Source organism: Zonotrichia albicollis, chromosome Z (genome assembly GCF_047830755.1).
Source record: "Zonotrichia albicollis isolate bZonAlb1 chromosome Z, bZonAlb1.hap1, whole genome shotgun sequence".
NCBI classification, from domain to species: domain Eukaryota; kingdom Metazoa; phylum Chordata; class Aves; order Passeriformes; family Passerellidae; genus Zonotrichia; species Zonotrichia albicollis.
The window spans coordinates 34,073,520-34,087,129 of NC_133860.1; positions in this window are offsets into that span (position 1 = coordinate 34,073,520).

Genomic DNA, 13,610 nt, shown 5'->3' on the forward strand with positions numbered 1-13,610 from the left:
TTCAAAATGATGAGTTCAGAGCCAATCATCAGTCACAGTAAGTGTGCAAAAGAAGCACGTGGAAAATGGGAGGTCAGGTAAACCATCTGAATTAGCCAGTGAGAGGAGAAGTGAAATCTCCCATGTAAGCAGCCTACAGCTGGCTATTACATCTTGGCAGCAGAGTGAAATTTGAAAAACAGAGAAAGACAAAGCGAAAGAGAGTGGCTAATTTAGATGCCTTCAGATCAGGATTTCAGATGGAAGACATTGCGTCCCAGCAGACAACATATTTTATATACAACGCTCCCAAGCTCTTTCCCCTGCAGACTCACAAGTGTGCAGCAGGCTGACCTTCACAGGTTTTGTTTTGGGTGACTGGCTGTCCCTTGGGAAGAGCCTGGGCCAGCTCTGGACTCAAAAGTGAGCTAAAACTACCCATACACTGAAAGTACTTCCTGCAATACTCAAGAGCTTCTTGCAAATCTATCTTCCTGTTAGCTTGGGTACACTTGACCACAATCTTGTGTATTTCCTGTGCACCTAAGCACCACAGCTGGTCTGTGAATAGGGAAGAGTTAAATAGAACTTCCTGCCCTACCTCCCCCCCCACCCCCAAATTTTTTTCCCTCCCTCTTCAGCTTTCTGGCTACTCACAAATGATCAGCAGGTCATTTTCTAGAAGTCTTACACAGAGCTTCACAGAGAAAATACTGTCGCTATTATATTGCTTTTTGTGAGTCCTAGCTACTGACTTGTGGGAAAAGGAAAATAGTGCTATGTCCCACAGCACAGTAAGCAAAACATATTTCATTTTGGAGTAGACTACTGTAAAAGCAAATATTAAAAATTGCTATATGAAAACCTCAAGGTATTCACCAAAACATTTTTCATCTTATTTTTTTTAAATGAAAATGGTGGTGTTTTTCTTCCTTTTATATATATAGAGGACACTTTTTTTCCCAGGATGCCTTCCTGGGAGTAAGTCTTTGGGATTCAGATGGAATTTAAAATTAGGCTTATTTATTTATTTAATCTGGCTAGATACATGACTGGCACTTGGTTGCATTGTTTCTTCTTACAGTAAGTAAGCAACAATTTTCTTTCTCATGCAGCATTTCATTCTTCATTTGGCAAGAGTTTAAACATATCAGTATTAGCAATTCTAACCACATCCTAAAATAAACCCACTGATGTGCAAGATACCTCCTAGTCTTCTTCTAATTTCATTTAAAAGTTAGTAGAAACTCTTCCAGAAGGAAACATAACCACAAGCAAACTATTTTAATGCTGTAAGGACTAACACTCAGGCAAAGCTAAACACAGCTCACTGTAAATTACAGGGAAGACTTTCCAGGAGTATGAAGGGATATAAGCAGACTAAATTGACTTTTTTCACTAGAAGAAATGACAAAAAACCACATGACAGAAAAAGAAGTCATCTGTCTAATGGTGAAATGAAAACCCAAGGTAATGTTACTATGACTACAGTTGTGAATATTCTCCATATTACCGTTCGGATTTATGCCCATCCTTGCGGACAGATTTCCAATGTGCAAGCACAGAGGATAGCAACCTCTCTTACAAAAAACATCTGCCATAAAAGACCAGACAAAATGGAGGAGTGAAGAGATGCCCACTTGCAAATTATCTAAAAGTAAGTAGGGTTGTGATAGAGCTGCAGGTTTGCTGAGGACAAACAGGAGAGAAAGCAGAGCCTGTAGGGCCACCACTCTGTGTTTTATATAAACAGATACTCCCGTGTCCTGACCTCTGGGGCCAAGAAGATATTCTTGTTCAAGGTCACAAGGAAAACAGAAGATGTAAATAGAGCCTGGCAGTTTTTGAAGGAGAAAGGCCCTAATTACATGGAGACAGACGGACAGGCTGCCTGTGGAGAGCTAGCTCTGCTAGCTAAGCATGGTGAAAACTAGGCACCTCCTGAAGAGCTTTCCCATTTAGTAATCACTTACAAGATAGCTAACCAAAGTGAAATCCCCTGTATTTCATTAACAGATACTGTCACTAAAATGAAACTGACTTCCTGGATTCTTTTCAATAAAGCTACCAAAAATAGTCTCAGTCCACTGCCAAAAAATCAACACAGTCCAAATTCCCATGGAGAGAATCAGTGTGTGCTTTTTACTTTATATAATTACTCACCAATTAATGCCGTGTACCTCACTTGGAGTCCAGGAGCCACTACCATCATCCATAAAAAGGAGGCTGTGTAGTACACCATTTCTTTCTTTTTGTGTGTGTTGAAAGAAGAATGCTTATAGTAAAATAAGGTACTTGAGACAACATTGTATTTAGGGTCATTTAATGGATCAGATAGAAAATACACTGTTCTAAAAAAAAATATTTGTCAATGTCTTTATGTTAAGACTAAATAAGGTTAACAGAAGTATGTATAGAAGTCTGGGGAATCTGAGAGCCAAATCTCATGAGATGCCTCATCTTACTCAGAGAATTAAGCATTTTTTAATCTCTGTAACCAGCCTAAGTGACTTGAAAAGAATAATAATTGAATAACTCACAATATCAGATCAAAAAGACATATTAATTCTCTTTAACATTTCATCAGAAAGAAAAAAACCCCAAAAAAATCATTGTTTCTTTGGTGCCCTTAACTGATGCAGGCCTTCATTCCACAGTTATGGGACACTACTCTTTAACTGACAGCAGCTTTTTCCAGTTTAATTTCAGTAAAAGTAGTCTTTGGGGTACTCTGGATGAACCCAGATGGCTCTTAAGAACTGCTTTAAAATTAAGTACTTGCAGCTAAGCTTGTATGTTCATCTTTCAGCTATAGAAGTTTGTTTGCATGATAGGCTGTACTATTAGCATTCAATTTCTGTATCTTTTCTGAGCTTTGTGTGAGGCTCTGCCTTTGAAATAGGGCAGAATCAATATTGTTTCAGTTGTGATTAGGTTCATTTTGTGTGCAAGATACACAAGAAACTCTCATCCTTAAAAGTATTTCCCTGCAACACAACCCTGTCATTGTGAAAGGGAACAGGAAATGCTGTGAAAATTGGAGATGGTTAAAGTCAGAAGAATGTTAATTATGTAGTGGGAAATTTGCTGAAACAATGCTTTTCAACCTTGTTCTGTTTGGAAGGCCTCAAAAATCTGCAAGTGTATATAAACCACTTATCAGAAAAAGAAATTTACTTGCTAATATATGTGTTCTTGGGTTTTCCTTCACGCTTCAGAGGAGTGGTTTCTGAGCTACAGCACTGGAGTAGAGATTCCTTCTTCAGAAACCAGGATGTGCCACAGGTTCTTCATGATGTCTGTGCTGACAATCTCAGTTACTAGGATTTTAACCACAGAAAATGTATTTCATTCAGCAACAGCATGCTCAAATAGCCTCTCTGTTTGAGTTGTTGCAAAGAAAAGTCAAGCTAGTATCTTCTGAAAATTGTTTGGATTTTTTCTTGACTGATTACTATACAGCTTTAATAATACTTAATTTGATACTTCCTGTCATCATGGATGACCTATTTCCAACACAATAATTCTTAATTCTCAGTGTTAGCTAGAATGGGATGTGATGTTTCATGGTTACAAAGCTATGACCTTGCTGAATAGTATTGTTTAATTTCACCATACTTACTGATCAATTTATATCTTAGAACACTTATTTGTCCATTTTTAAAATATAAAGGGAAATAATGTCAGTATCTGTCTCCTTTCTTTCCCAATTTTATCTAGTAAAGGTTTTTACATTTCATCCCTCTGCATACTTGAAAACAAAGCTATAAATTCTCTCAGAAATATGCAACATGCATGATAATCAAAGTATCACCTGTGTGTAACCATTCCATAAGCAAAGAGCCTTAATGTGTTCACAGCTTTGCTTTGTCTTTAGAGAAATAGAATTCCAGGATGATTTTCTCATATTTTGGAAGATTTTAGACCCCAAAATTATTTCTTATTCAAGTACAAGAAGCATTTACATTGTAGGTATTCTTTCTTTCATAAATATTTAGTAAAGGTCTATTTCTTGCACACAGATGCCCTGCTCCTCTGAGCTTTGGGAAATTATGATACCTTCCCAGGATGAATCATAAAAGATTCTTGCTAAATTGAATTTCAACAGTAAGAGCCTATAGCCTTCAGCACAAGTAATCAACCTTGGTTACAAAAATATTTGGTTATTTTTGGTAAATGAAAAGTTTTGAATTTACACTTCAACACAATTTTTTCTCTTTTCCTGTATCTCTATGTTCATACTGTATTTCATTACTGGTTGTATTTACAAGGCTTAGAGAAACTGAAAGGAAACAAGAAGGAGGGCTTGTTTACAGGCACTTTGTTGTATAAAAATACTTACACTGATCATAAAAATGTATAAACACCTGGTGTGTATGAGAGACAAGCGCATATTTCCTGATTGTCAAAAATCTGCATCTACTAAAGCAGTCATTAGACATGGTTTGGAAATAAAATTTGATTGTTTATTGACATTTTCAACAGAAAGCTGTGTTTCCTATTTAACTTCTTACTAACAGCTTTAAACTTGTGATTTGATTCTTTTTGTGAGCAAGATATAGGAAAATCTCTCATCCTTGGAAGTATTTCCCCAAAATGTGGGCAGACAACACCCTGAATTTTGTAAACATGTGTTTGTAGTTATAGTAGATGGGTTCAAACCATGTGGAAATAGTATGAGTACACTCACAAAAGATACGGCTCAGACCTTTTGTCTGCCTGCTTTCTGTATCCAATAATGTATTTTTGCTCTTCCGAGATGGCATTTTATTGCCTCAAAGTGACTTTTATCTATGCTGCAATTCCTCCTTCTTTTTCCCTTAAGTACTGACAATATTCTGAGTGGCTGAGGGCATTGAAGGCCCTGAGGTGACTGCTTGTCTAAGGACAGAATGAGATGAACTGCAGCGCAGAGCCCAGGCACGCAATCCTAGCTCACTCAGAGCCAGCCTCTGGTTTGTAAGGCTGCCCCATTTTCTCTGTGATCAGGGCACAGCATCCTGCTAAGTGTGCGTTGTGCCCTGGCTGCAGCTTTGCTTCCAGAGCAACACATGAATGCACAGCCATGCACATTTTGAATTAAATTTTCCAGTGTTCACGTCCACAAGCCTGCAGGAACAGAATCTGAAGTGCAGCTCTGTAATAGATATACTCAAATATATATTCTGGATATTTTTTTCACTGTACATATTGAAATGCAAATGACAGGGTTTTACTTCTGCTGAGAGATTAATGATACTTAACCATGCATGTACATCAGGTAACCTAAAATCCAGGAAAGTGCCTCTGTTCCTTTGAAAGTGATTCTGTCCCTTGGCTCACAGTTGTGGAGAGCACTGTGCGTGGGTGCATCTGAAGTCCCCAGCACTGCAACCTGGTAAGAGCAGTGAATTTCCTGAAGGGTAAAATAGTCTCTTGCACTGAAATTCCAGTTAACCAGAGAGCCTTCAAATGGCGTGAAAGAAATATATATGTAACAAGTTCTTTAATCCCTCAGGACCTGATGTCCCATAACAGATTCCTAGTCAATTGTAAAGAGTTATCAGGGTCGTGTTAAACTCTATATGCTTTTGTAGTTAGCACTTAATAAATATCTGCAACATGACAAGTTTCATGTCCAGCTGAGTAACCTACCCAGTGTTGCCCAGACAATGGGGTATGAAGAGGCATTCCAGTACAGATATCACCATCATATCACCATGAGTGCCAGCATGTTTAGTTTATTTCATCACCATAAGGCAGTGATAAAACTTTTTATAAGCTGTGTTTTGGAAAATGTGTCTTGGCCAAAAAGAAAGATCTTGACCTTTCTATTCTCTTTTTGAGTCCAGTAAAGTATGTTTAACCCTGAAATATCACTTTGCTATAAAAAAACCTTCTATTTATGTTAGACACCACTGCCTCCTCCCATGTCTAGATTCATGTGTTACTTTATATTTTCAAGAGGGAAATTAATCTTCCTTTGCCTTTAACATAAGTGCCATAGGAATATGTTTTCCTACTAATGCCTATGCAAATTTTATTCCAAACTCCATAGTGAAGGCAGATATTCCCTAATCTGTCCCTCTGCCCCTGTTAGCATCTGGTATATTACAGAGAAGCAGAGCCAAAGCTCTAACAATAGAGTTCAGACAAGGCACCCCATGCTGTACAGCAGTAAGAACAGTCTAATCTTTTATAAACTGTAAATTACTTTTCCTGACCATCGGCTTTCTTGTGTATCAAGCTGACAAAAAAAATAAAAAAGAAAAAATAAAAAAAAAAGATTTTTTGGAGGGAATGAAAGGGGCAAAGCTTTCATTGATCACTTTGTTTTTTCTAGGCATGAAGATAATTATTCCCTCAATTTGTGCAATGAGAAATAAGTTGAGAATATATTCATCAAGTCTTAAATTTTTCCTGTTATGACAAAAAGCTATACATGGTTTTACAGAGAATGAACTACTTAATTTAGGCTATAAATCACTCGTTGATAAAGCCATTTACATTTCATAAAAGTACTATATTTTTGTGATGGAAGCAACTATGAGGCTCCCTTGTCCAGGCATAATACCACAGGTTATGTATGACAGCAGTACTAATTTCATACAGTGCTACTGCTGCAATCCTTTCCTGCCCTGGAAGTCTTGGTCTCCCATTTAGAAACATGAACTTTTCTCATGGTCATTCCTTAGTCTCAGACAGTCAGCTGTATATGAGATGAGGATATGTAGCCTTGAAGAAATGTAATAGTATTGGCATTTTGAAATCACTCTGTAGTCTACTCAAGAGCTGAACAAGAAATTATTCTTATTGATCTAATTATTCTAACCCAATCCAGCCTGCAAAATGACCAATACCATTTCTTTTCAGGCATGGTCAGTCATCACAGACTTTAGTCTAACTGTTTACTTATTTGACTAGCTCTGTTAGAAGAAAACTAATAATAAATAAAATTATTCCATGAAATGTTTGTAATTCTTTTTTCTTTCTTCTTCTAATTACACCTGTTAGAGGGTGTATTTTCACAGACTCAAAAAATTACAGAGCTTTATATTATAAAAATAAGGGTAATCGAAAGTAAACTTATGCTCTACACTCAATAACATTCAATTTTCTTTTAGAGTAATATGATGCTGCATATCTATTTTGAAGTAAGTTCTCCTAAGTAAGTAGTATTGAGTGATTCACATGAGCAAAGGATACAATATCAATGCACCTGACCACCTCTTTACAGTGAAGAAAGTATCATACATAGAAAACGTCATTCTTGGGTGCTGTTAAAAGCATGTTTTCCCTCCATTTCACACTCATCACCCAGCTGATGAGTGCTTGTACAGATCACACAGATTTCAGAAGTCTTTAAAATTGTCCTTATTTTGCATAGTGTAGACTGAGGGCACGCATAATTTTTTTCAGTTTTTTCTTTTTGAGATCAGTTCCATTTGTCTAAATGCAAGATGCTTCTTTACATTACTTGCAAGATAAACATTGCTCTAAGGGATGGTATAATGCTTATTTCCTTTCAGATCTTGGAATTTTGTTCTCCAAAATGGCTCTGGTAGAACTTTTCTTATGTTACAGGTTTTTACAACGTGTGAATGCATTGCATCTGAAAGAACACTGAAATTTTGCATGACTACTCTACATTTACAAATACAGAGTTTTCTGCACTGTGTGCGTGCAGCACTGTATCCGTATGATCATGATTCATCTCCTCTGTCTTTCTCAGCTGCTAATTCCTGGCCAAGTTTCACTGCTGGGTGCTTTGTAGTGTATAAAGATTTGAAATCAGTATGAAGTTGGCAACAATTTGAGAAATAAGTTAAAAGAGCCCAATGCATTATTTATTTTTAAAGTCCTGGACAGTTTTCTTTCTCAAGTTAGTAGCATAAATCACCCCTTTTGGGTCTTGGGCTAGGCCTCTTTCAGTTGATGTTTCACAACATCTGTTTCACAATGCTGAGGCAAGAGACAGACTAGTCTGCCTTGGCAACAGGCACTGCTTGCTATCCATTTATATTTCTTTTTAAATATCACTATAAAATTAGGCAGGAGGGGTTTCTGCAAAAAGAAGTTTTAATATCATTGCCTTAAATTAGTGATAAGATTAATGCTTATCTCTGCCTTTAATTGCAAGAACTTTCTGATGTGTAATTGATACATCCTGATGAAACTTCAAGTGTCTCTATCTTCTCAGCAAGTACATGGGATTGCTCATGGGAAGCAGATGGGATAGCTGAGGTGATGAACTGGGTTTAGGTCTCTGGGACCACATCACTGAGTCAGTCCCAGTGAAGGGGAGTGCTGCTGCAAAGCACATATTCTCTGGCTGCTCTTACTGGCTTTGCCAGCTTGCTGCCTTTTTCTCTTGGCTTCCCAGTGAAAAAGAAAGCATGTTGTGCTTTGATGCTGTGTGGGTATCACAGGCCTGCAGCGGGACACGTTTGTAAATTATCTTTACAACAATGTAATATAACAAGGACCTGTCCATCCTCTGGCCCTTAGAATACTCCTGCTGCTACAGGCAGATGATTTGCTGTTACTCCAAAGCACACAGATATGGTGATTTCTTGTCTGAAGACAATAAACTGGATCATTTCCTCATTCTTCTTATTTACAGAAGGAAATATTAGAAGTCACAAATATGAATGGGCTGACAGTCATCTGCATTGCCTTGTTCAGGGTCTTTGATATTGCAGACTCAGAAAACGTTGTTTTGTGCATTGTGTCTTGAAATCAGGAACACTTTGATCTACATTTAACTGCATGTACTCATGGCCTTTATTTACATAGTTCAGATATTAGGGAATGACACTTCTGATCATAAAAGCAGTACTGCTGGTCTTTTAAAATTCTGCACTTATGGTTACATAACTGCCTTGTAAAATGCAAGCAGACCCTCTGTTTCTCACCTTTATTAACTGGTTTTTGTGGCTGGTTGGGTAGAAGGAGGCTAAGCAATGGTTGGACAGAAATGATGGTTGTGTCTCAGTGTCCCATGGTTGCGTTGTAGGGTAGACTGGGCTGTGTCCAGCCCTCTTGTCAGTCTGTGTTCAGAGGGAAAGGACCTGTTTTATTATCATGCTCCGTGCCAGCACATCTTGCTCTCAGTTGTTTTCAAAACCTGCCCATCAGAATTTTCCTACTGCGGCAGCTACAACCAGCCATGAAAAACAGTCCCTCCCTAGAACACACCTCACAGTGGGGTGAGTAAAAGTGTGCAGAGCTGTAGGAAAATCTCAGGTCTTCCAAGCCTCATCCCACCAGCTTTGCTCCTGTGCTCTGATGGGACTTGGCCGTGCCAGGACCTCCCACAGTTGCCATCCTTCATATACATGTGCATGGGAAATGTCACTGCAGAGGATGAGGATGGCTGTAGGCCCTGACAGTGTCCAGGCAGGAGGGGACATCGCCAGGGCAGGGACAACAGGGAATTCTGAGACCAAGCTACTAGGCTCAGCAATTTGGTGGTGCCTTGAACAGATCTGCTTCCGATGGAGAGTCATGTTTAATGGTAATCCAGTATGGACAAGGAGACAAGCCAGACCAGAGTGCAGGGCTTGAGTGTGACACACTTGTGATCCAGAACGCTATAAACACATGTATTCTCCAGCTCCAGTGTTTGGAGGCTTATGCTCCCAAAATGTTCTAGTTCTCAGGTGGTGAAAAAAAAATCCCTGTTTATAAAAACCCACAAACTAAAGTAAAACAAATTAATAAGAAACATGTTTCTTTAATTTAAAATGAGGCAAGGAAAGAGTTTTCTTCATACAGCAACCGTAGAAAATGTAAAATGAGAACAGGTAGAAATCTATGTCCTATTCCTACACAGTTTTATTTGCAGCAAGTTTATCCACATGTGTATCTTAATATCCTGTACTGTATTCTTCTTTAAATATGCATTGGCACAAAGCCCGCACATCATTTTACCCTTCCAAAAGTATTTTATTATATATTTCAGAGTTTTCAACAAAAATAAGATTATTTAATTGAAATTTCATTTAATTTACTGCATATAATTTTCCTTCTTTATCAAGTCATGTTAGATGCATGAGCCAACAGTTTGACAGCTGTTCTTCATTTGATGGTACTGTCAGCAGTTACATAAAAGGATAACATATGATTTTTGTGAACAAAATTCAGCAGGAGTCCTGATTTAGTGTCTTAGAATATGCCTAATATGTATCTGTTGCTCTGTATATAATTTTTTTTTTCAGCACAAGTAAAAAAGTAGTGAAAAATCCCCCAGGACTTTATATATGACTTCTTATAATTTTGTTACTTTTCTATATCTGAAGTGATGATTTCTAGAGTTGTTAAATCACCACAGTGCATTTGTGTCCAAGAACTCTAATGTACTCATGTTTATATAGTCTGTTTCTAATTTTGTCTTGATGTACGCATATTTCTCATAGCAAGATACTGTTCTGTGAATGAGCTTAGCAGGAGACCCTGAATAAATACCATTGACTTCCACTCCAAGGAAAATAACTTTGATAACTTCAATAAATGCCCGCCCTAATTCTGCTTCAGTGTTACTTTAGCAACTATTCATGATCAATTATTCTGGGAAAACCCAGCAGTATAAAAGATTATTCATAGTTATACAGCAATGTATAGAGATGTATGAAACTAAATATATTTTAGATATCCTAGATAAGCACGTCATCATTTTAGAAATATAATACTTCTACCTAAAGTTTACCACTGTGGTCAGAACAAAAACTATATGCCAAACGCTGTTCAAGATGTGATTACATTTTTATGTATGAATTGTTCCCTTAACTTCTTCTGCCTTATTCTAATTTTTAGTAATGCTAATTAAACGATTTAATATATGAAAATTATAGTTTCAGATTGACTATTCCTCACACAGCATATAACATGGATGTTTGTACTTCTCTTGGTTTGCCTTTTTCCCTGAACAAAATATGTATCTGTCTTCTTAGTTCTAGCTAGGAATCGATCACAAAATGAAACTGTGGGGCCTTTCCCATGATCACATCCTTCTTCAAGTCAGTTGCCTTCAGAAGTCCAGGCCAAAAAAGTTAGACAAAGAAAAAGGTTACAGATTACAACGACCATGCTGATCTGCAATTTTCTCTATTTTATTGCAAAGGGAAAGAAGAATACCAAGATCTAAAAAAAGGGCTAAGTATAATTTGTAACAGGAACTTATTTTCTCATTCATCAGTAAAACTGAGTTAATGACAGTGACCAATAAATAAAATGCTTCTGCACACAAGACCTGGCTAATATAAAAACCCAATTAATCCTTCTTCTATCCTAGCAGAGAGACCATATCATAAAAAAATCGAGTGTTTCCATTTTTCTGAAATGAAGAACTTTCCCAATTCAGTAATTCTGCAAGACCTTATCCATTCTCACCATGGTGGGTTGGGGGTTTTTTTCAGCTACTACAGGCCAATTTAATTGCAAGACCTGTTGCATTCACATCAGGACTATTGAAGTGTTGCTTGGAAGGACTCTCCTGAAAACATGCAGATCAACCTGCTGCTAAAGGCAAGCTTTTGCCAGCACAAAACCAGGTCAGTTGTGGGGCTGTTTAACTCAGCCTTGGAAACCTCCAAAAATGAAGGCATGACTACCTCCCTAAGATTCAGTGGTAGAAGAAGAACATTTAATTGAAAAATATTCACCAGCAGACTAGCACCTGATAGCCCAGGTTTAGGACAGCCTTACTGATAATATAAGCTCCACTTATTTCAGCATTCTGAAGATACATGGAAAGTGAGGTGGTGTTTCAGTACTTGTTTAAAGGAATAAACTTGTTTATTCCTTCCTGCTCCTTGTTAAAGCAGTTGTATCTTCACACGTTGGCTGATTTACATCCTGCTATAGCACTATACTTTGACTCTTAGATGGTTTACTTGTATCTGAATATAACTTTGGAATGAATTATCCATGGCCTGACTTTGATGGAGAAAGAGAGGCTCTAGATATTTTAGAGGTGCTTCCAATATTTTTCACATGGCAACCCCTAAAAGGTGAACTGTTATTGTATTTTAAAAATAAAACAATACTCCACCACTTTACAGTACTCCAATAAGACCTATTATTTCAGGGGGTTTTTAAGTTTGATGTGATTACCATGAAATCACTGATGTATCATTAAAATGTTAGCAGAAATTGGATCCTCAAAGTACATTCATGTCAGAAAAACTTGAAAACCCCGTGTGGTTTTGTGGCTGAAACACTGAATTGGGCAGACAGTGTTTTTTATTCCCAGTTTTCTACTTGCACAGAGTAGGCAAATAATTTCATATGTTCTTGATCTGAAAAACAGAGCAAATGGCAGTAACCTACTTTACAAAGTGTTTTGAGATCTATTGATGAAAAAAACTAATTGAAAGATTTGCTGATACTAAATAAAATGCCTTATCTCTGGAAATTACTCAAGAGGGCTTCAAATCTCCATACAAGCAGATTACTCTGATTGAAATATGTTCCTTAAGAAACTGATTCAGTTAAATCATTGCAATTTCTGTGGTACAAGCAAGACCAAAGAAAAAGCCCAAAGCAATAAGTACAGGACAAAGGGAATGCCTTTGTAGGTCAAGCAGTGTAGGGTAAAATTTTCTGAAGCCAGCACTTCAGTCTCGACCAGTTCTCATTAGCTTTCACCTCTTCCTGTTTTAGCTTCTGATCACACTGTACAAATGAACGTGCAAATAACAGCAAACAAAGTCCAGCCTTTTTACCTGAAGCTAAACCACACATTACTGGGTGTGCAATATAAACTATATTTGAAACATTCAGTAGATTGTGCAGACATGGAAGACAAAAAGAACTAAGGAACAACCTGTGCCAGACATGAACTTCCTAGTGTATTTTAAAGTAAAGATGATTCATTTTGGCAGCAGTTCAAAACCTGGCAGTGGGTAGAGGGGGAGACTTAGCCTGAAGGATAGATTGTGTTGTCGCTGTCAACCTTCCTCATAGTTTTGTCTGGAACAGCTTAAGAGCCTTTTCAGCAAAGCATGCTGAATCAACTTATTTTTGGCCAGCTCAGTGTGCTTTTTGCTGAGCCCAGTGCAGGCAAAGAGGAGGGTGTGACCAGTACAGCCCTCTTTATTCTGCAGACTTCCTAGCCCCTTGTCATAATTTCTACTACCCAGAACTAGTTAAAATTGAACAGGATCCATTGCCCAACATGTCTTGTGATAGGAGTTGTAGCTTTTGTTCATGCTCTTTAAGTGCAGAGGAGCTGTGTTATTCGCTATAATGCCACCACAATCCCCTGTGTCTGACTCATATAATCTAAAAAATTATTAGAGCTTAAAAATATTCATGTGGGGTTTTTTGCTGTAACTGGAAGACAGAATAAGTACCTTGGAATGTAATGACCTAGATGAATTAGTTCAATCCTAGATTACTTTCTGTTAATTTGTGTGGTAAGTACATCTGTTTGCAGTGAAGAGAATGAAACATTCTGCTTTACATGAGTTGATAAGCATTCCTGAAAGAGCACTTTGATGTTTGAATCTAAGAGAAACAGCATCTTAAATGTAGCCAATGACATCTACACCAAGAAACACTGAACACAAGATCTCTCTCTCTAAAACATTACTTGCTGGGTCAAATAGGCTATGATATGACATGGAAGCCCTTTTATTATTTCATAAGGA